The following is a 22,475-nucleotide window of genomic DNA, read 5'->3' as shown; positions in this document are numbered from 1 at the left end:
GCCCAACACAAGGTGCCTATACCCTTTGACTTCTCTCCCCGTGAAAGCCATAACAGAAAATTAACACCCTACTTACATGACGGAACAGTAACCAGTCCATACGCTGCCACACTACAGGCATCTCAGCATGGTCACACACGTTGTGTTTCTTTTTTTCAGATGCAGGCTTTTCTGTCTAACAGAGTATCAGACAGATGGACTGTTTTCGGAGAAGGGTTGGCTACTTGCCTGGGGAGGTAGAGAAAACAGTCCTCAAACAGCCCTCCTGCCCCAGGTGATGCTGGTGAGAGCTGGTCCATGTGCAGTAAGGGAGCTTCTCAGAGTGTCTTCAAACTCATGAGCTATTTCAGCATTTCTCCTCCCAGCTTGTAGATTGCTCAGGGCCCGAAGATGCACAGACTCATGTTATTAAACGGCTATTTCTGTCGACATTTTTATTTTTAGGAAACGTTACTGAAACATTCACCGTTACTGCTTAGAGGTAATGGAAAAAGAGGCGAGCTCCAAATTCTGGGCGATGGGGACCTCGAGGCAGGCAGCCAAGCTGGGCTGGGATGTGGCCCGGATTCCCTACTGTGTTTACAATCTGTGCCCTGGGCAGGGACATGAATGAATTGTGGCAGTGTCCTTGGCAGCCGTGAAGTGTGCAGTGGGCCGACCCCTCCCTGAGGGGTTAAAAGCATCCATGTGCCAAAGACAGGCTGGGATCAGTGGCAGCCAACCTAAACAGAACCACGCTCAAAGAGACCGCTGAGCGCCCAGGGATGCTGCCCTTGCCCGGGATGCCAACCTGAAGAGATGGGTAGCGATGGACGGCCTCTCCCCTTTGGTTTGCAGGGGCAGGGGACAGGAGGCAAGCTGCGTTTCTTCCTCAAAACTGGTTTCGTGGCTTCACGCTGAATCCCTCCCTGCTTTCTTCAGCATTAAATGTCTTTAAAGGGGATGTTTGCTTCCTCGGAGTGCTTGGAGCTGGATTCTCCCTTGCAGGGCCAGCTCTGGCCCCATCCCTAAAAGGGGGGTTTAAATTAAAGGTGAAATTTGTGGTCTCAGCACTCTTTTTACTGCTCCTGAGTGTTTGTGTTATAAGCCCAGCAGCAGGCAATACCTGGATCTAGGCATTTGTTTCTTTGCTGCCGCTGGATGTCAGGCGGGCTGCAGAGAAGAATATCCTGAAAGAGAGCGAACAGGATTTGCCCCAGACTGAATAAACCCATTGCAAAATACGTTCCTCTGACATCTGCTCACTGGTGGGCAAGTGCTGGAGGGAGGTGAGTCGGCCCGTTAGCAGCCCCGTGCCTTTCTGTGCTTCCCCAGCGTGGGGCCGGGCTGGCTCCATCACACCCTGACACGCTCTGGTGCTGCTGAAAGGACCGGTGGATACGTTCCTCACCTGATTTCGGTGACGTGGCTGTGGTAACCCATGGAACCTAGCACCGACCGCCCCAAGAAAACCACAGATCTCAACCCAGCAGCCACCTAGCAGAACCCATTAACGTACCTGGCAGTAAATGAAACCCTCTTGAGCAGCAGCATCAGGGTCCCAGAGGCTCAGCTAACTTCTTGCGGCCTTCTGTCCACCCCAGACTGAAGGGGACACATTGGAAGCAGTGCTGGCGATGTCACCCATGGGGTGGTGACTGCAGTGCTGTCACACAGGCTTTGCCCTCGCCCGGGCTATCCTCCCCTGCCTGCTATGCCTGGCACAGGCAGCGCGGGGCTGCCTGCTGCCCCAGGGAGCCACCATTCAGGAGGAACCACTGGGTGACAGCTGGCTAGAGAGGGAAAGCACATCTTTTGGGGAGGCTTTTGTGTTTTAGAAGCTTTAGCAAATTTTAAATAACTCCAGTTTTGCCCCTTGCAGTAATCAGCTGAATATTTCTGCAGTATCTGTCAGAAAACCAAGTGTGCCACCAAAACACAAATGTGATGGAAAAAAAATAGAAATCGTATTTTAGGTCAAAGTCATCAGATTCCTTCAGTGATTTTCATAAGCCTAGAAACCATATCACTTCACACGCCTACAGCTGTACACACGTGGGCACACATACTAATCAATAGCTAACGTGTCCTTTTTCCAGGACTTCACCAATATCAAAACACTCCTGTTCTCTACAAAATCATTTTCCGAAGTACTGGCTTTGACCTGTGAGAGGCTGTTGAATAGCCCATCCTCTCTGCAGCCCAGAGCAGCAGGGCCACAATCGCCCTGTTGTGCAAAACACAGTGCACTGGGTGCAACGCAGAGCACTTGACCGCACAGACCCGAGATGTGCTTAATAGGACTCTTGCACTGTTCGCCCGCTAAGAGCCTTAACTTCTTACTGCATTATGCTGGGGTTTAGGCAAAGCAGGGTTCCCAGCAGGGCGCTGGATAGATTTCCTTTCCCATGAAAAGAGACTTACGCCTTCACATTTGTTTCTTGTCCCCAAATCCCATTTTTTCCAGGTAGAGGAGAGAGCAATTTGATGGATTATAATTAAGGAGGTATTGTTCTGAGCAAGAGGGGGACAGAAAGGTTAATGCAGGATGTGGCTGCATTGCCTAGGGAAGAGATTCTTTAATGGGAAAAACCTCGAGAGAGTAGAGCTTTAGGGCTCTTCTCCCCTGCGTAGCAGGTGGGTATTTACAGGCACACGCTGGTTGAGTTTATTTTGGCTGGAGGAGGACACTGGACTTTGGTAGGTCCCCCTCTTACTATGCAGTGATGCTGAGCAGCAGTGAGCAGCTACAGGAGAAGGGTATTTGTACTACTTGCGTTAGGAAGCCCCACTGCATCTAGGCATCAGGAAGGAGCTGCTATCAGGACTACAGAGCTCACATGTATAATAAAATATAAGTAACTGCCAATATATAATATAACCCTTCCCAGGCCTCCAGCACCATTCACTCCAGAGCCCCAAAGCACTGTACGAACAGTAATTACAAATTCCCAGCCCCCAGCTTTGCCAATGGCGCTGAATTAATTTTCCAGTGTGGGAAAATAAGCCTTGCATTATTAAGAGAGACAACGCAATTTCAACAGCAAGAGAAGTTACTGGTGAAACAGAAGCTGTAGTGTGAACCCTGGTCCTTTACTTCCAACAGGAGGGTCTTCAAGACAAGAATGAGCGGCTGGTCTCTTCTCCATCACGTACACTATGCCTATCTATCCCTGTAATGGGTGACACAAGACTAACCAGGTACATCTATTCAGTCCCAGGGGCTACAATCCAACTTGCTTTGCAGAATTAAAGTCTGCAGGGAAGTGAGGAGTGCTGGAAGAATATGGCAGGAGATGCCTGTGACAAGCCTGTTGTCCAGTTGCTCCTCCTGGACCATGTCTCTGCCTTTATCTAGCACTATCAAGTTCAGAGCTCCTGGTGCCGCCCTCCTGACCACATGGCTGGTTTCCTTCCCCAGAAATGTGTTACCAGAAACAGCCTCCAGGAAAGAAAGGGACAGTGGAACATGCAAGAGCTTGGCTTAGTTCAAAGCTTGCCTTGCACACCAGAAACACTGACCCTTTACCTACTGGTTTACTTAACACAGTAATGAGAGGCCAACATCAAAACAGCCTGCCCCTCTCCTGGTTCCTGCCTGCTCCATGCTCTCCAGGAACCCCTGGAGAACAATCATGCAGTGTCGGGTGTGGACACAGCCCTTGGGTTCAGTATGAGCCTAGTATGAGCTCCTATGAGGAGCTACTCAACAACATGTGCTGCTCCAGGTGCCAGGGGACAGACAGTAAAAAGCCCCTGGTGGGTTGCACCTGATGACAGCGTTTCGCTTGAGCCCTTGGCCAACAACTCTCCCTTCCCATGGTAAATGTGCTGGTCACCAGTGCCGACCTGGGCAGTGCCTGGTCACTTCCCATCCCCTCCATTCCACCACTGCCTTGCAGGTTGGCCAGCCGGATCCTCCCCTGCCTCTTAACAGCTTGGTGAATGCTTAAGGACCTTTTGGGAGGAAAGAGCAATTTTAACACAAAATTACATTTCTGCCTCAAGAAAACAGGGTATGTCCTCACTTTGCTGCCACTGTCTTCAAATCACCGAGCCCAGAACTCCATGCTCCAGTGGGACTGCCCTGGGGCGGACATCAGGCTGCCTGGAGACCTCAGAGAGGCTGCAGGGTTTGGCGAGAGGTCCCTCTGCAGAGGGGGAAAGGTCCAGACAACCAGAAAGTTCAGCCTCCCCCCGCACCGTCAGGCTGTTTCCAGACACATGCCAGCACCACCTGTGTCCGCTCCCTCCAGGGAGCGCTTCCGTGGTCTCCCAGCAGCTGGGGAAGCGCTTATGGAGCCGGCAGCACACTGCACGGAGGGTTATTTAGTTATTTGTAATGGATTTTCCATACCTGTCATTATTTCCAGCCCTGAGTTGAGAGAAAGGGGGAGACACTTTGCTGGGAGATGGGCTGGCTCGAAGGGCTTTGGTGAAGCCTGTGGTTTTGCAGTTCAGCTTGGGAGAGGGCTGGGGACTCGCTCCGTTTCTCTCATCATCCCTGCAGGTTGATCTCCAAGGAGAATGGGGATCCGGTTTGGGCTTGCTGTGCTTCATGTTTGAAGGGACAGCCTTCTGTAAAGGAAAAGAGAGAGCTGGAAATCTGCTGCTGTCATTATTCTTTCTTTGGGGCTAACTTAGTTGTTGGAAATCAACGTAACCATGAAGAAAGCAGCCCGTGGGACTCTACTCAGAGCTCCTAATTCCTAATAAAGATCTAGGAAGAGCTGGGAGAGAAGTAGCAGCATGGCAACAGGGAATGTTCCCTGTGGACAATGTGATTTCAAATTAATTTCTCCACAGAGGGGGTTTCCTGCTTGCCCAGCAGGCTTTGGGGAGGCCAGGCAGGCGTAGCAGAGAGGGGACTACCCTGCAGCAGCAGTTTCACAGTCCCCGCTCCATCACCTTTCTAGAACTCAAAATGTTTGCTTTTCACTCCAAGCCAAAATGATACCAAGCTACAAATATCAAAACCCTTCAGGCCAAAGCCATGTTCTTTCTCTATTCCTGCTCTGGTCTGAAAGGTGATTTCCTAGCTCGAGATGCACTATCAGAGCAATTACTGTAAAAGAGCCATCTGTGATGCTCCCAGCAAGGCCCTGCTGGCTGGCACAGCTGTGCCAGCACAGCCCCGCCACTGACTTCAGCTCATTTATAGCAGTGGGACTGGTAGGCAGAAACTGGGCTGAGCTGGAGCTGGTAGGGGACAAGGTTTCTGCTTTGATGATACCCACTGTTTCTAACTTGCAAAGGCACTAGAATTGCGACAAAGCCACAGGGAAACAGAAATGTCACTCCAAAAAAGCTGGTTTCATGAGAAACGGTTTCCTGGATGGCAGCAGAAGGTGGAGGAGAGCCCACCCTCACCCAGAAACACACAGCTGAGGGCCACTTCTGCCAGAAGAGAAGGTAGCGCAGGGCTGAACAAGAGCATTTGTCTGTACTAATGGGCCATGGAGACACTGGAAGGAAAGTTTCCTTCAGAGCGAAGGGGGCAAGTCTCTGCTTTCACTTAGCATCCATCCACTCTTTCCTCTTCTTGGCACATGGTTCTTATCCCTCAGCTGACATCCCATGGCAGAAAACACTAATCACGTCCTCCTCCTAAGAAGAGACAACGGGGAACGAGGCTTGGTAGGGGACTAGGGACCTCCCGGCAGCCCCTGCAAAGCTGACCTCGTGGCCCAGGGTCCACCCCAAGGCAAATCCCTGTGCTTCTTGTTTGCTGAGCTGGGACAAAGTGGGCACCGGGGTTTTAGCAGATGTTGGTTAGAAAATAACCGTGAGAAAGGAATAAACCAATTAATTGCTGACCCACTGACAGCCAACACCTCTCCTCCACCTCCCCACACACAATAGAACCTGTCTCCATGGCTCAAGCAGATTTAGGGTGGCTGCAAATAACCTAGAGGAGGAAAAAAATGCTTTCCCACTCCGGCTAATGATATTTCCAGATAATCTGTTTGAGACAGCACCCTCTGCGAACCGGGAAAGCCTTTAAGAGCCGTTAACACCTTTATTCAGACTTCCTCATCCTCCCCCAGACAAGCTGTGATTAATTATCCAATCCACCCCGATCCCCCTGGGAAACAGTGCTCGGTCCGGGCATTCATCCGAGGATTTGCAGGGTCCCTCTGTGTGAGCGGCTCCTGCTCTCGCCACTGGCTCCAGATAAGCAGGATAGGGCTGACGGGGAATAAACTGCTTCCAGCCACGTGTTCATGTTGGCAAGGGTGGTGGATGGTGGGAAGGGAGGTTAATGTGGGGTCTAGACAATGTTCATGACTTCTTCTTTTGCTGGTGTCTGCAGGCAGCACCAGCCGGACTGTCCCTGGAAGCCCATCTCTGACAAGTTGCCACTGGAAGTACAGCCCGTTTGATTCCCACCTGGATTTTTGCAGCCGTCCAGCTTTACCGCTCTCTGACTCGGCTTGCTCTGAGGATACGTTCCTTCCTACTATTTCCCAGTCCTACCAAAGGCGTTGGGGATGGACAAGGCAGGGAGGAAAGGGGAATTCCTGCCTCTCGGGTTGCTGCAGTAGCTGGGATGCTTTGCCAGAGACGTGCCCCTGTGTAGGCTATTGCAGACCAATGCAGCCCATAAAACTCATCTTGTACATGCACTGTTGCACCTGTGCTACCTTTATCCATCAAACCCCAGGCTTTTTTGCATCACAGGGTCACTCTCCCATCCCTAAGGCTGCATACAGCCCCTCCTGGCCATGCAAAGGGAGGATATGAGCTGCTCCAAGGTCATGGTATCACCAAGCAATTTCCCGAACCCAATAGTGGCAAACTCCCTTTGTAACAAATGCCAATCTCCACCACATTACAGATGACACTAAGTCCCTGTTTGTCCACCACAGCCCTTCACCCATGGTAGCTGCAGCCCTCAAGCTGTGTAAGGATGAACGTGTTAATGCCCACCCTGCCCCAAACCCCTTTTCTATGGCAGGGTGGAGGCATGGGTCTTCTGGGGGGACTATGGCAGCATCACACACATGTTTCATGACTTTTCTCACTATGCAAAGGCCCTACATATCCCCCATCTCCAGGGGAGACCTGCATCTCCCCATCGTACCTGCAAGACCTACCCACATACATGCTGGGAGGGTGTGAGTGAGGGGTGCACTGTGAGGCTGGCATGTCCACATTGTGCAGCCACAGAGAACCTGTAATTAATGAGTCAACTGCTATGGCAGCCTTCCTTTCAGGTCTTGAGCTGAGGTTCCATGGTTTCATGACACTTGGAGGAGCTCCTTTCCATTAAACCTTTCCCCTTTGCCACCCAGGGCTGTCCAAGAACTCACCCCTGTGCACTGCATGTTGTCTGCTGGTCTATTTACATCTGCCAAGGGCAAAACCTCAGCGACATCCTGGTCTGCCATCATGAAGCAGTATTTGCCATCACCATATTCTACCAGCCACCTCTAGAAACCTTCAGCCAGGAAATAAAAGCTGAGAGCACAGTAGCAGCTTGGGGGTCCCAGCCAGTTTTGCAAATGAAAACTGTTGTCCTCTCCTTGTCCTCTTCTCCTTATAACAAGAACAACATTCATAGGTCATTTTCAAACAAAATGACTTTAGATTCGTCATCTCCTGTGCTCTTTGACAAAGTGCCAAAGAAAGAATGAGGAGAGAGAGAGAACATGTCTGCCAGATGGGTGCCAGCTCCCGCAGGACACTTCACAGCCCCGGGTGTTGGTTAGCATCACACCTACACACTCTGCTTTGTGGGCTGGGCTTGGTTTCGATACTCTCTTTATTTTTAGCCATACTTTCAAGAAAGGGGGGGAAAAAAAATCTCTCTGAATCTCTGCAGCTTCCTGAAGCCCTTGAGAAAGAGAAAGCTGTGGAGCAAGCAGGCAGTTGGGAGGGCCACAGCCCTCCTCCCTGCTGAAGCCTCCAGCCAGCCTGAGAGATGTCTCTGCCTGTCTTCCAGTCCATGTCCAGGAACAACAATCATCAAATCAGCTTGACCAGGTGCTGGGGAAGTGTGTGGGAGTGCAAAATGCCCACAGCTTGCAGATCTGCTCTGCCAGGTCTTCTCCAGGCCAGGGAGCAAGTGGAACGCTCAGGTTCCTTCTCCAGGAAGGAAAGCAAGGCAGGACCTCCATTGCAGAGGGCTCCTGGCTCTGCCAACAGTGCACACTGCTGCTGACTAACTGCCTGGCAGAGTCAATATATTGAGAAAATAATGACCAGAGGGAATCACTGTGGGGTTTTTGTCTTGGCGCATGAGTTGTGAACATGCAACTCCATGGCGATTGAGGGACCACCAATGTACTGGGCTGGGACCCAGCTCAGGAGAGAAGGTTCTGACCAAACCCATGCCCTTCCTGGAGGAGCTGCTTTGGAGGGGGGACCTCTGGTGCGGGACAAGGGTTCACACTGGCTGTCCATCCTTATCTGGATTGATGCATCCAAGATCTGAAAGCTGGTGTCACTTTGGCCCCAAAGATGCTCGGGCATCTCTCCTAAATGACCACTCCTGATGCATTTCATATCTGGCAGTACCCTCACATCTCCAAGAGCCTGTGAGCAGCCACAAGTGCCTGCGTGTTGCCTGTCTCCACTGAGGACTCTTACAAAGAGTTGTCTCTGACAGGCTCCAGGATGGAACAGGGCCACGCTCTGGCTTTGCCTGTGGCATGGGCACAGGCATCGCTCCTTCTGTATGTTACTTGTCCTGCAGCCATCCCACTGGCGATGTGTGGTGCGGATCCAGCAATGCCCAGCCCAGCTATTTCAGCAGAGACAGCATTTTTTACATGGGTCTAGCCACTATTTGGACAGGAGACGTGAGGAAAAACCAGGTGCTGCAGGAAGTGGTTTGGGTGATTTAGTAGGTGGCATCTTCCCTCCAAGTCAGCAGCACACTGAAACTCCTTGGCAGGGAGTTCAGGGCTCTGCACCATTGCAGGTGTTGCTATTTTAACGACATCCCAAGCTTACTCCTTGTGGTCACCCAAGATCCCGCTTCTTGCAAGTGCGGAGGTGTTAGCTCCAGTGTCCTGAGCAGGCTCCAGTCTTCAGCAATTATGGTCTGCTGAGCCAAGAGCTGCAGGAATTTCCGCTGGACACATTATTCTTCACTCTTTCTTCCCACTATGACTAGTGAGCAGTTTTCCCAGGTGCCAGAAAACAGCATTTACAGAGGCATATCAAATACAAATGCTTCCCATTGCCTTGAAAGACCTTTTCTTGTTTTGTCCTGTGCTCTCTCCCTAAGGTCCACTAACCCTAGTGTCTACTTCACCTTGCTTGTACAATTTCTCTGCTCAGCTGTTGGCTTCACTCTCTTCCAACTCATCCCGCGTTGTACAGGTCACGGCCATCCCTAGCTTTGGCTGAGTAGTGCATCACACCAGACCCCAGCTGCCCTGCTCTCCACCACCACCCAGGAAAGTACCAACTGCACCTTGGTCCTTGACAGGAGATCCCAGCTGCTACCAGAATAGAAATAATCAATTATGAGACTGACATTAATGACATGGGATTGTGACTTGGGACAGACTAAAGCCATAGAAAGCATTTTAAATAATTCACCATCCTGAAAGTAAAGCGTATTAGTGGGAAAGATGTTCAGGTCCTTTCACAGTGGCATTAACTTCTACGTACCAGCGCTGATGCTGTGAGCTGACAGCAAAATGGGACTACTGCTCAGTCGGACATCCTGTAATAATCCTGAAAATGTATTTGAAAATCAACATTTCCCCCCTAGCCCCCCCCCCCCCCCAATTATTTGCAAACATTAAAATATTTTGTTTTGTTAGTAACTCGTACAAGAAAACAAAATAAAAAATTAAACAAAAACACAAAATGCTGAAACAAATTGCAAAACCCAGAGACACATGCTGGCAAAACATTCAGCCAAATCACTGCTTTCTGCAAAAATGCTTCTATTTTGGCAAACCCACATTTTTTCGGGGGCAGACTGATCCACCAGAGACTTCTGAACCCACAGCAAGTGGCAACAGAGGCTGAAGAGAGACACTGCGTGGGAGGCAATGTTTAAAATGTCGCCGTTTTGTTTTTGACTTGAAATTACTCCAAGGACCACAGGGAAGATGTTCAAGAGCAAGAACTGTGCTTTGACTGTCTGGAAAAGTGGCTGTCAGTGCCTGGGTAGAGCATGGGGTTACCCAGAAAACCCCCGCTCGTTCACAAGTGCCCCTGGAAGGATGAATGTCACCTGGGCAATTATTTTAAATTTATCTCAGCAATTAAATGCAATTATGTCCACACAGCAGATATATTTGTATTGGTTAAGCTAAGCTCAGCCCAAGAGGTTGTTGAGGAGGTTGTGCTGGTGGCACACACTTCAGCTGCAGCGGGAAGGGACTGTCACTGCCAGGCAAGGGACATCTTCATTATCTTCAGTATTCCTATCTTCATTATGGAGGCAGCTTTTCATAAGGGAAAAGTGTTTCTTTGGAGTTGGTGGACAGGATTGAATGAACGATGCACAAATGGCGTGAGTTTGCTAGCTCTGACCCCATGCAACTCACATGCGGGTACACCGTAGGGCTAGATTACAGTCCACCCCAGCGATGTCTCCTCTGGGATGGCAGAACATTTCCAGACTCCTTTGGAGACCATGTGGGCTTCTGGGCATCTACGGACACCTGTGCTGTAACAGCCTCATGCAAAACACAGACTCAGTTCCTTCTCTTGCTATTGAAATCACTTCAGAAATCCCAGTGGGAAACTCCTCTGAGATGTGACAACACTTGTGGGACAACACTCCTGCCTGCTTCTGCCAGGCCAGGAGGTCCTGCTACTCACAAGGATGCTCTAGCCAAGCAGAGTGAGGGAACACCTACAGAAGAAACAGTTTTTGTGGTTTCACCTTAAAAGGTCAGTTATGTTACCTGTCATGCAACGTGTTCAGAACCTACCACAGGTGATTAAACAGTCGGGAGTTATTAGATCACACATCGTATAATCCTCCCTGTACCTGGCAACACGATTAGTTATGCTCATAAATTCCAGCTGTGTTATGATTCCCAAATGGACACAGCACGCTGAAAACTCTCTTCTGCAGCTTTTGCAACAGAAAACCATGAGGGACTGACACAGGCAGCAAGTGAGACCCTCCTTAGGCTGATACCCACATCTGGGGGCAGCAGTGAGAAGGTGAGGTCCCACCTTCTTAATTTTGAGGACATAACTGGGTTCCCCGCACCCTTCTCCACCGAGATGCTGTGAGATGCATGAGCCACCGGTCAGGCTGGGAGGTGTCTGGGGACAGAGCAATGACACTTGAGGGGTGAGGGGAGGCAGCCTAGAAGGGAGCACATAGGAAGGAGACATTATTAGCTGGTGAGGGAGGGAGAAGGCAGAGGAGAACTGAGGTCTGTCCTCTCTACCTCCACAGCAGTTGGCTCTGGGCTAGGGGTAAGTCACAACAAGACAGCTTGATTAGAGAGAGCTTGATTTGCAAGGTGGATGCAATTAAAACCTTGGATCCTCAGGGTCATTTTTAGTAGCCATGTTAAACTGAATCAACTCTTGCCTCACTGTGTGCTGTCAAGGGGCTGTTTCTGCTCCTCTACTTTCTTTGAAATGCTCTTGCCACAGCTCTTCAGGCCAAGGGAAGATTCAACTGAGCTGCTGAGGATGAGCAGGAGCAGTATCTGTCTCCCTGGGCATCAAAACAGGAGCACTGAACTGGCCTGGGAAGAGGTGAACTGATCCAGGGAAGAATAATTCTTCAAAGACTATTAAATGCAAGGACAAAAACAATGCCTCAGGAAGATCCTGAGTGCAGACTCATGCAGGTGGGCAGCACATATGCAGGAGAACACCTGAAGGAGATCCTGTGTCGTCTTCTTCCAGAGGGATCTGGTCTGGCCACTTTGCAAGAGAAGGAATGGGGCTAGCTGGATCCTGGATCTGATTCCAAGTGCTTCTTACCTTAGATGAGATGAATAGCTGCCTGTGGATGTGGCTGGATCTCTGGAGAGCGCTGCAGCCACCCTAAGTACTACAGACAAGTGAGAAACATCAGCTTTGCCCCAAGCAGCAGTATTGGGTCTTCAGTGGGAAGAGTGGGAAACTCTGGGGTCAGGAGCAGCCACCGCTTCCTAAAGCTCACCTGCCACTGAGTTATGCACCACTCAGGCTGGATCCAATACTGACCCCAAAAGAGAAGCACCAGCAAAGCTGGGGAGATGATGGCCCCATGCCCATCCATTCTGATGTCATTAAAATTTTGCTTTTGAGATGCACCAGTGTCGCCAAGTCCACAGGTATAAAACCCCATTAAATATTTCATTTTCACCAATTGCTTTCAGTAAGTGCCTGTTGAGGAATTCATGGGAACGTTTTCTCTTTGACACAGAGATACTTTCAATTATGAAAGATGGCTAAAAATAAAAGGAAATTATACTGTTCAGACATCTCTGGAGGTGGAGACAGGAGGGGGAACCATCAAGGAGAGCCAGGGAAGAGATTTTTGTTACATGTAAAGAGAGGCTACTTATTTTTACCGATAGAAAAATGTCAGGAGGCAGCCTGACTTGAGTATCTGGAATCTGTCACTTACCTTCTCTATTAATAATTTGGCCTCAACTACTTAGGGTCTGAGCCAGAGTACCAGAGTTAAGAGTCATGACAGTCTCTTTCTCTGACTGCAAGGGGTTGGATCGCCCTCCTAAAGCTCTCAGTTGTACACTTCTTTTTTTTTTATGTGCATTTTCCATTATTTTTTTTTTTAAATGCAGGAGTCCACCCTGTGACACTAAGATGCCTCTTTTTGGTGTTTTTTTTTTAATGCGAGAGGTTTGGGCTGGTAACCTAGGGCTTCTTATACACTCAGTAAGTCTACAGGATTTCCTGATGCTTACATTTTGCAGCAAAAATGACCTGGCTGAAAGCAGGGTGTGGACCATCAGTCTTTTATGGATGAACCCTTGGAGATAAGAGACTTATTCCTCTGACAGCCACAACAGGTTGCTTAGCTCCTTCTACAGACCATCATCAGAGGGACATGGCTGAGCTGCAGTAACCATCTCTCTGCACATTTTTAGCCCTTTGCAACATTTCCAAGCTTAAATCTCTTTTAGTGAGCAATACAACTTGCATTACCAAGGGTAATACCTTGGGCTCGCAGAGTGCTCTCCCCCAGCTCCCCATGCTAACGCAGTGGGATGGTACCACTCTCTGATACTCCTCTCTCAAGAGCAGTATCCAGGAAGCCCACCCTTGTAATTTCTAGGTGATATAAGCTGGGTAAGATGATTTCCCATGTTCTTCAGAAAATCTAAGTCTTACAGCGTGTTTTGCAGGATCACTTACTGACCTGGCTGGCAGCCAAGTTGCACCATCGTTTGATGGGCAGCCATACTGCCCATCATTTTCCTCTACTCAAAGTCAATTTTCAGGTCTTGGGATTTTCTTAAGTACATTCAGTCCACTGAGGCCACAGTGAAGCTTGGGATGGCCTATTTCCCAGACACCATTAGGCCAGTTGGTTGGGAAACATGGAAATAAACCTCACTTCTACAGGAGTCTGATCTTTCCCAAGCACTGACCCTAAAATAAGTTCCCAACAGATCTCAGAGCTGAATCACGTGTCAAGTGCTATGCTGCTCCTTTGCCGATGCTTGTTTATCAGCAGCGATAAAAAAAGAAAATGTTAAAATAAAACACTCACCTCTCTTATCAACTCAGAGACACGGAAGTAGGGAGAGCCATGGAAGATAAATGCAAGTCCTGTGATAATGCACTTCTTGAAGAGCTCCGGTATTGCTGTGATCAAGGCAGCATAACTACCTGAACAATGCAGAAAGGAGAAGACGTCACGGAAAAGTAGCAACTTCGGTGCAGCAAGGAATGCACTGAAACACCAAACAAAGGTTTAATTACAAAGGGAATATAACTAACTGATAGGTGTGATTGTGTGTGCCTGTGCTGTCTGACTGCTGGTGTTTTCTCTGCCCCCGACATGTACGGCACAGACTTTGGGGCTCTGGGTTAACATCTGGATCTCCAGTTCCCTGTGAGATGCAAATTCTGCAACAGTTTTCAAGTGCTCTAAAGGCTCCAAGGCTGCTGTACGGACTGATGATGTGGGCTTGCCCCTAAGTGAACCCTATAAATTTGCTTCCAGAAAACTAGTTGACTCATTCCACTTCCAAAGGACAATATTTTCTTTTTATGTGACCTTTTTTTTTTTCAAGCCACATCCTCCAGCAGCACTACAACTTACATTGTGGACACTCCTTGATGATGACAATGTCAGGTTTGAAACACCATCAGTGCACTCGTATCTGAACCTGTCCAGCTTCTCTAAATAAAAAAAACCCCAACCTATAGTTTGGAGGTTTTTAGCAGCAGGCTTATCTGCTAAGAATGATGAGACATGTGCCATGTGTGAGAATATGGCTAGACCCATCTGAACAAACACGGTGCTGAGCAGCAGTCACCTTTCTGGGCAGGTCTTCAGAGGGCAGACTGCCCTGCCCACAGCCATGAAGAACATCAGCGCATTGAGAGGCCCCTGATGGAAAGAAACAGGGATGTGTCCATTTGCTTAATGAGATCTGAAATCAGTTGAAGCCCTGATGCAGCTTGGCTCTAGAGCACGTACTAAGTGGTCTTAAATTAGCTATTGCTTTCAAAGCAAACCAAATTGTTCCAAGGAAGCGCTACACAGATACCAATTTGCCAGAGTCCAAACAAAATATGGATAACCTCCCAGAAGTCAATATCCACAGGAAATTTCAGACACGTGTTTGCATCATCCCTTTAATTAAATGATGCATGCTCAGTACAAGCTTCTAACCTTAGTAAAAATCAGCGTTACTAATAAAAATGAAGAGAAGACATCAAATTGATAGGGGATGAAGCCAAATGAGTCCCCCAGACTATGGGATGTCACTGCTGAGTGTCACTGAGCCACTGATCCAGTGTATAGGACAACAAGAAGTGACAATACAGAGCACTTACCAATTGCTCCATCACTGGGGCTGTGCTGGGAAGAAAACCTTGCTCCGCCACCCTCCACAATACTGAACTAGCACCTAATTTAAGTTCCTAACTGGACATATAGGTAACATACTGACTGCTTTTGATCTGGTCTGGCCTTGAGTAAAGTATGGAGTCTTGCACTCCATACAGGTGATCAGTGAAAAGAGCTGGAAAATACGACACTGAAGCTGTAGAAGATCCATGCGTGTTTGTTATCTCTGTTTCTTCTCCAATGCAAATCAAAGTCACAGGAAGAATATTAAAATTACCACAAAAGGGCACAGTCTTATTCTGTAGATGGGAGCTGAAAAGTCTCTAGACCTTTATTCCCCTCCACAGCACCTGTTTTTATACAAGCCTTTAGCAAAGCACTCTGCTCTGACTGGATTGGGCTGTATTCTGTGAGCCACATGCACTAATTTTAAATGATCAGAGGCTCAAATAGCCACACTCTTTCTTGCGTTTTAAGCAGCCATTTTGAGTTCAAAATATTGCACATGTTCAGTGTTTTTGAGAACATTCCTATGTTAACCGAAATGGAAAAGCACCTTCGGCATAGTGCATTTTCTGCAAAATCACCACTAACCAGTGAAACGGTCCAGCCAGTCCCTGGTACAACTTGTTCTATTAGCAGATGTGTTGAGCCCTGGGAGTTTAAGGTGTCATTGCAGACACTTTGGGCCTGCAGAGTTAGTGTGAATAGCCTTGCACTTTTGCTTGTTCTCAGTTTTCCCAAGATAGCAGATAATCAGTGCTTTTCTTCTAAAAAGCTGGACTCAATAATTTATTTGGGGGAAAAAATGTTTTCTGCTAGCCTGCAGTCTTCACCTGCCTGCTGTCACATTTATAACGGACTGCCGAAGACGACTGTGGAGTGATTTCAAGGTAGGCATCTTCTCATTGCACATAAACAGCTTTTTATCAGGACTATTCCCTGCACAAGAGGTTTGCTTATGAGGGCTCCCTTTCCTCGTAAGCAGTAGTGAAAGTGCAGTATAACATTGCCCTGGGAGGCAAGAGAAAACGGGAACCATAATGAAGCTGGATAGCAAGGGAGAGATGTTCTGCAAGAGCAGTGCTGTAACTGGGCACATGATTGACAGTGACCTTCAGAGAAGAAGAGGGAAGAATTCAGACCTCCTGTGAAGAGGGGATTATTTCCCATTACTCTTTTTTTTTTTCCCCAAACTTGTCATCTCTCTGCCAGATCTAAAGAATAATGCTTCAAATGAACGTGCTTCATGCATAGTCTTGCCTGGCAAGTCACAAAACGATGGGCACAAAGTACAATTACGAAGTAATCATGCAAAAAGTCTTTGCCACTGGAAACGACCCAGCATGGCACAGGATCGCCTGGGGAGTTCTGCACGTTGTAAGCATGGCTTTCCTGGGTGCAATAAGCTGGCAAAGCTGCAGCTATTTGATATATGCATGCTCAATTTAGCTCCTGCACAACCAGCAGCAATATGTGGGGTTGCTCTGGAAATCACTCCCTGGATGTTCTGCAGCCTCTGGGCCGTCTCTTTGCTTTGAATTGCAAACCGTGAACAGTCAGCCCTGGCTGCAAAGGGAAGGCATGGGGCTGGCTTCTCAGAGCATGCCGAACTGGGATTTTCCTCCCAAGGAACCCAAATACCTTTACAGCTCATTCACCCTGTGTTGGTCTTGAAGAAATACTTCAGACCTTGGGAAGCACTGAGGAATAATAGTAATTAGTCTCTAGAAATACCAAAGATAGAGGATAAATAAATGGTCCTAGAGATGAGAATTGTGTGTGTCACATCTAAATGAGATGTGAAAGACTTTCCCATAACGGATGTGCCTTTTTCAATGTAGCAAACATGCAGCCCATCTCCTCACTCTATTGATGCCAGCTTCTGGCTGTGAGAACTCATTTAACTCCAAGAATGCAGCACTGCCTTAACAGACGAGCTATCCGAGGGCACTGGTTCATGTGCTCAGCTTGCTGCCATGCTTTATCTAGGCAGCAGCTGGGGAGTGCTCATTTCAGGAGTGCTGCTGGATTTCAGTTGGTCCTCAAAGGACCAATAATGCCACTGCTTCAAGGCTAGAACTAACCAACAACGGGCACTGGGGTACAGGAGAGACAGACTGGCTGCTGGGAGAGGCTCTTTGCTCAAAAAACCTTAAGGAGGAGTCACGTCTCTGTGCCACCAGTTACATTGAAGCTAGATAACTGTGGCAGCAGGATTCTCATCTTCTTCACTTTGCTTTCCCCTCTTTCTCTTTCCATTCCTCTTTTTTTTCCAGCGAGACAAAGCAACTGTAACATCACCAAAAGCATTTTTACCAGCCCTGCAAAGCTCTGTGCAACCTAAGCACCTATGTGGAGTTAGAGATGTCTTCAGGTGTCCATCACGATGGAGGGCATGGTGGAGCATGCCCTCCATCAGAAATCACGCCAGCATCAGGAGACAAGTGACAAGGGAGTGGTGCAAAAATTGCCTGGTTCAAGCAAGTCCTTTGCAAGGTTTGTGCTCGCATAGGCAGGAGAAGGTTTGCTGAACTAGCTGGAGAGGCAGCCCAATGGCAGCTTAGGTCTTTCAGAGATGTACCTGGATCCTGCAACAGACACAGGAGCTCATCTCCAGCAAAGGACCTAACATATTGAGAACAAGTTAAAAAAAAGTGTGGTAGAAATGGAATGATAAGGAAGATGCACCAGAATGTGATAGCATGCTCCAGATTCATTGTACACCAGCTAAGGAACTCCAGCTTCCCCAAGTCCTTGGAAAAAAGCAAGTCTAGAAAGGACGCAGTAAGATTGCATGGCATGTAGTAAAGCATGTGTTTCATTCCGTGCTGAACCAAGGAGAGCACACAGGGTTCCTGGTCGGTGCTGGTGCTCTGGGGCAAGAGCAGCCTTCACCTTCAGGAATGTCCATCCCAGCATCTCCTCAGCAGAGGAAGCCCAGCTTAACTCCTAGAGAAGAGCCCAGGGAGCCTGCAGGAGGGTTAGTGCCGTCAAGCTGGAGACGGCAATGAGAGGAGCCCAGCACTTACTCCTGTTTCACTCCTTGGTCTGGAAAAGCAGAGTGCCCCAGGTTGATGCTGACTGGTGAGCAAAGGCTGGAGTTAAAACCTTGGCCTGAGAGAGGAAAAAAAGTCTTTGTTTCATGAACCAGTCTCCAAAGAGCGTCCCTTAGAAGAATGCAGCCAGTAAGATGAAATTGCCATTCATGCTTATTAGAGATGTTCAATGAATTAGGAATTCAATTAAGAAAATGTTCCACTGCAGGAAGCTCAAAAATTAAGATTATCGTTATTGTAGAGGAAGGAAACATTTTTAATGCATTAATTTTTTAAAATGACATCACTACAGACAATGCACTTATTCTTGCAGCCAGTAAGGATACCAGTTTTCCTCAGCGATAGGGAATGGTGGCAAGAAGGTTACAGGGAAGTAGATGATACAATGGATGTTTTCCGTGGGATGCAGAGCTCTGGAGGATGCCAGGCTGAAAAATGGGCCCTGAACTGTTGTCTGAAAGAGATGACAGCACCGGATTCCTGGATTTGACCTTTAGTCTTCACCTGTAACTAGCTCTACATATTTTCACATCAAGAGACTGACCTAGATGGAGGCAACATCAGTAGCCATCATTGACACAAACAGGGCTGTGAACCCAAAGTAAAATGTGTTTCTGGGAACCTCCCTGATATCCCCATAACAGGGCAGGGATTTACTGCCTACACATCTTTTTGTGGTGTATTTGCATAGCGCCAACACTTGATCCAGGGAGCGTGTGTGTGGGTCCCTGCTGCTGCCTCCGTACATACGAAAGCAACGATTCAGTTCAAAGCAAAAGGTGTTCCCAAGTATCTCTCCAAAATAAGTCTGGATGGGGGAGGTGGGTTGTTTGGGGGGTTTTTTGGTTTTTTTTTGCAAGGAAGAGATATCACATGAAAACCCAGGAATAGAATAAAGTGCAGGGGAAGGAGAGGAGGAGGAAATCGCTCACAGGCCTTTCGCATTTCTTGTTCCCTTCCAAACCTTGTGCATGCCACTGTTTTAATTAATAACTCTGTCACCCCTTCTAGAGTTCAAACAGAGGAGCATAAGGAGAATGTATTCTGGGCACGCAGGTACCTGGGGAAATGAAGTGATGGCTTTAGCGTTTCAAGGCCTCATTATGAGGCTCTAGCTCTTACTCAAAAGTTTTCCTCTGCTAAGAATTATCTGAACCACTACCTCAGGAGGTCACTGTGAAGCTGGGCTCAAATAATATTTAAAATGAAAAAAAAAAAAAATATCAAATACATTGTTGCAGGTTAATTACAATAAACACACACACACAACCACAACCACCAGTGATAACATGTCTCTGCAAGGCTGCTTTGTCACTTATTTCTTCCACCTGACACATGCAAGCACTGCCATCCTCCCCCTGGCACAAAGGTTGGGAGAATCCTGCTCCCAGACCAGCTCCAAGAGGAAGAGATAAGCATCAATGCCCACTTGGGAAACCGCAACCTGCTGAGCGTCAGTGACGCTCTGTACACAGCAGCAGTGCTCAGACCCCCGTGCAGGCAGCGTGTTGTCCCCTAGCAAGGCCTGCCTGCTCGGCGCATTCCCCTTTGACTTTGTTTTGGAGCAAGGAGGACCACAGCTGTGTCCTGCTCTGTCTGGGAGCCCCAGGAGCGGCAGCTCTGCTCGATCTCTACCACGTGTGGTTTGGGTTCACTGCAGACCTCTGGGCCCGTTTCCCTTTCTCTCTGCAGTTAGGTACCTGCCAAACTCGTGCTGCACATCTCGATGTGCTTCCCACCTCAATGTGCGTCCCACCTCCACCCAGTAAGAACACCCTCCTTTTACAGGCTGGGAAAACAGGACCTCCCAAGACCACATGGAAACAAGAGGCAATCTCTGGAGGCCCCAGTGACCTCTTTACTTTTGAGCAACTCTTTCTCCTTTGGGCAAGACAAAGAGTAACTAAAACTATCTGCAGATAACTTCTGTGGAGGTAGCAAGTGCCTCGTAGGAAGTTGCTGATATGATACATTCAGGCTGTCACTGATCATCACATTCCTGCGCAGACAGTTCGATGATACTGCTTTCCTTAATTGCATAAAAAATATAAGTCAGGACATTGACAGTGCCATGAAGAATTCATGGGGAAAAGAGACAATATCCATCCACCTAGGAAGGTTGCTCCAAAGAGCCAGACCCTGCAATCAGAGCTCAGATAGTTGGCGAACAAAATGACAGAGACAAAATTCTCTGAAGCTGCTGTTTCCATTTTAATGTGCTCTTAACAGCAGGTAAGATTTGATAACCCTGTGCATCCAATGCAGAGGTTGTGCCACCAGAAGATTTGGCTGCGGTTACCGACTGATTTCCTTCTGGCCGTTCAGAGCACCAGCTCTGTCTCTACGGTACCAAGCGAGGACCCATCTTGTGACGGGGACATCCTCACTCGCAGCCCCACTGGCTCCTTCTCCCCCACTGCGTGAAAACTGCCCCTGAAAAATTGCTTTTGTTGACCTCACAAAAAGGAGCTTTTTGAAAGTACTGAACAAAAAAGGACATGTCACCATATCCAAAGTACCAGAATCAGAGAATAATATGTGATAAGACCAGCGGACTCAGCCTTTCCCCAGACACTCTCCCAGCCGAACCTGCCTGCCAGCACACGAAGGCAGTGGCCTCTTTGGTTCAGCAAATTCAGGACTTTTCCCTGGCAGCCAGAGAAGACACAAACTTTTGGCCCACTCTGCGTGGGGCCTTGGTGGGAACTACCTCCTCTCCAGAAGCTTCAGAGATGGTTGGATGAAAGGCACCAGCACAGCTCAAGTCTGGGTGAGTTCCTCATCCCAGCCTACAATGTGCTTTTTGAGTGGGCAGTTTAAAAGGATCAAAAGGATGAGTCATGGAAGGGATTTCACAACAGACCTGCACAGTCAAATGGTGGCTAAAGAGAAGCATGCTGGCGTAGGAGACCAAGCCATTCGTAGGCCTGGGGAGCTGCTAACAAATAAGAAGTTTCCAAATGGATTCAAACATAGTGCAGAAAACCAGGGGCACAATTCTTCAAAATCAGTATATAAGGAGGTGCCAGGGACTTCTCAGGAAGGACTTGGAGAAACCCATGCTAAAAGCCAGAGACATGGGAAAAAAATGCACAAGAAGCAACCTCCAGGACAAGCACGGATGGGTCCGGGCAGAGTCTCTGGTAACACAGAGTAAAGAAAGAGCATGTAACGAGAGGACCGTGGGCAGGACACAGTATGGCAGATTGCCTCATGGAAAACTGCAGTGTGGTTACCATCATCTCCATGAGAAAGGATTAAATGGACTTCAAACCAGGCGGATGCTGCCCTAACAGAGCTTCAGAAATACTCTGGGGGTGTATGAGAGCATGAATGCTTACGAACCAAACCCCAAAATACCCAGGAAAACATAAAAGGCAAATCTTGGCTAAGGGAGCAGACAATATCTCAGAAGGTCTGTTTTGTGAATCATCGTACACTGCTTCAATTGCCTTCCCCCCAAAAATCACAGTCTACACTGTAGTTATGTGGCCTGAGCCAGTCCGCAAGGACCCAGAATTCAAAATCAGGATGAAAGCCCCCATTTGCTTCCGAATAGCGGAGAAACTAGAAAAAGCACAGAGCAGTCAAATGCAAAACCATTTGCTCTTTCAACACCTACGAGCACATTTTTCTTTTTATGATCCATTTGGAAAACAGTGTCTTCTGCAAAGAACAAAAATAATCCTCCCGTCAGGCACCCCGAGGCATGGCAGTGGTCCCAGAAGCAAATCACCAGCTTCAGATCTGCGTGACGTTACGAAGCTTAATGAGGGTGACATGTACCACCACGCACTGAACACACCTTTGGATAATGCGGTAAGGCAACAGCCCTTCTCAAAATTGTGAGCTGTAGCTTAATTCTGGCTGATCCCACTTGCTTCAACCGTCACAACGATGACACCCCACCACCCCACGCCTACTGTGCTCATGAGAGCTTGAGAAATCCTCCTAAAACGCAGTGCTTTCTTTTTTTGGCATTGCCAGATGAGTCTCCAGTACATCCCGATCTCTGCCTTGTGGCTGTTGTTCTGAACAGCCTCCAGTATTTCTTCCAGTGCCTGGTAACTGGTAGAAATTGAGGGTGCATTTTTGGGGTGCCCTTGAAGGATTTCAAAGTCTAGAGATCATGTAAACATGAAATAAATGTGGTTTTATATTCAAAATACAACCGTAGGTTGCTTCATTTCGAGGGGGGCATTACTACCAGTGCAGCGAGGCAGAACAGTGGCTTCTCATATGAATTGGGATCCCATTTGCATTCAGATTAAAGCAAGAGAAAATTGCCAGCAAAGCGGGATTAAGAATATTTATGGATCCTATTGGCATGATGTATATGTCTCCCAAGTGATGGAAACTGAGTACAAAATTGAGAACCTACAGCAATCAGTGGGGGAAAGGAGACAGACTGCAATGACTTTCTAATGCTTTATGCAATTTTTGTGTGAATTTGGTGCTCACAGAAG

General features: G+C 48.2%; 1 long non-coding RNA gene across 1 annotated transcript in view; it reads right to left on the bottom strand.

The window, feature by feature from the left end:
• Positions 1 to 22,475, bottom strand: part of LOC138690918 (uncharacterized) — a 171,484-nt gene that overhangs the window by 35,151 nt on the left and 113,858 nt on the right. The window contains exons 3-5 of the long non-coding RNA XR_011329709.1: positions 4,337 to 4,554; positions 1,106 to 1,169; positions 77 to 228 (exon numbers count right to left, since the gene is read on the bottom strand). This is a non-coding gene — a long non-coding RNA (uncharacterized lncRNA). The remainder of the gene's footprint in view (positions 1 to 76; positions 229 to 1,105; positions 1,170 to 4,336; positions 4,555 to 22,475) is intronic.

Source organism: Haliaeetus albicilla, chromosome 24 (genome assembly GCF_947461875.1).
Source record: "Haliaeetus albicilla chromosome 24, bHalAlb1.1, whole genome shotgun sequence".
NCBI classification, from domain to species: domain Eukaryota; kingdom Metazoa; phylum Chordata; class Aves; order Accipitriformes; family Accipitridae; genus Haliaeetus; species Haliaeetus albicilla.
Note: the sequence above shows the minus strand (reverse complement) of the source record. Positions and strands in the feature narration are given on the sequence as shown.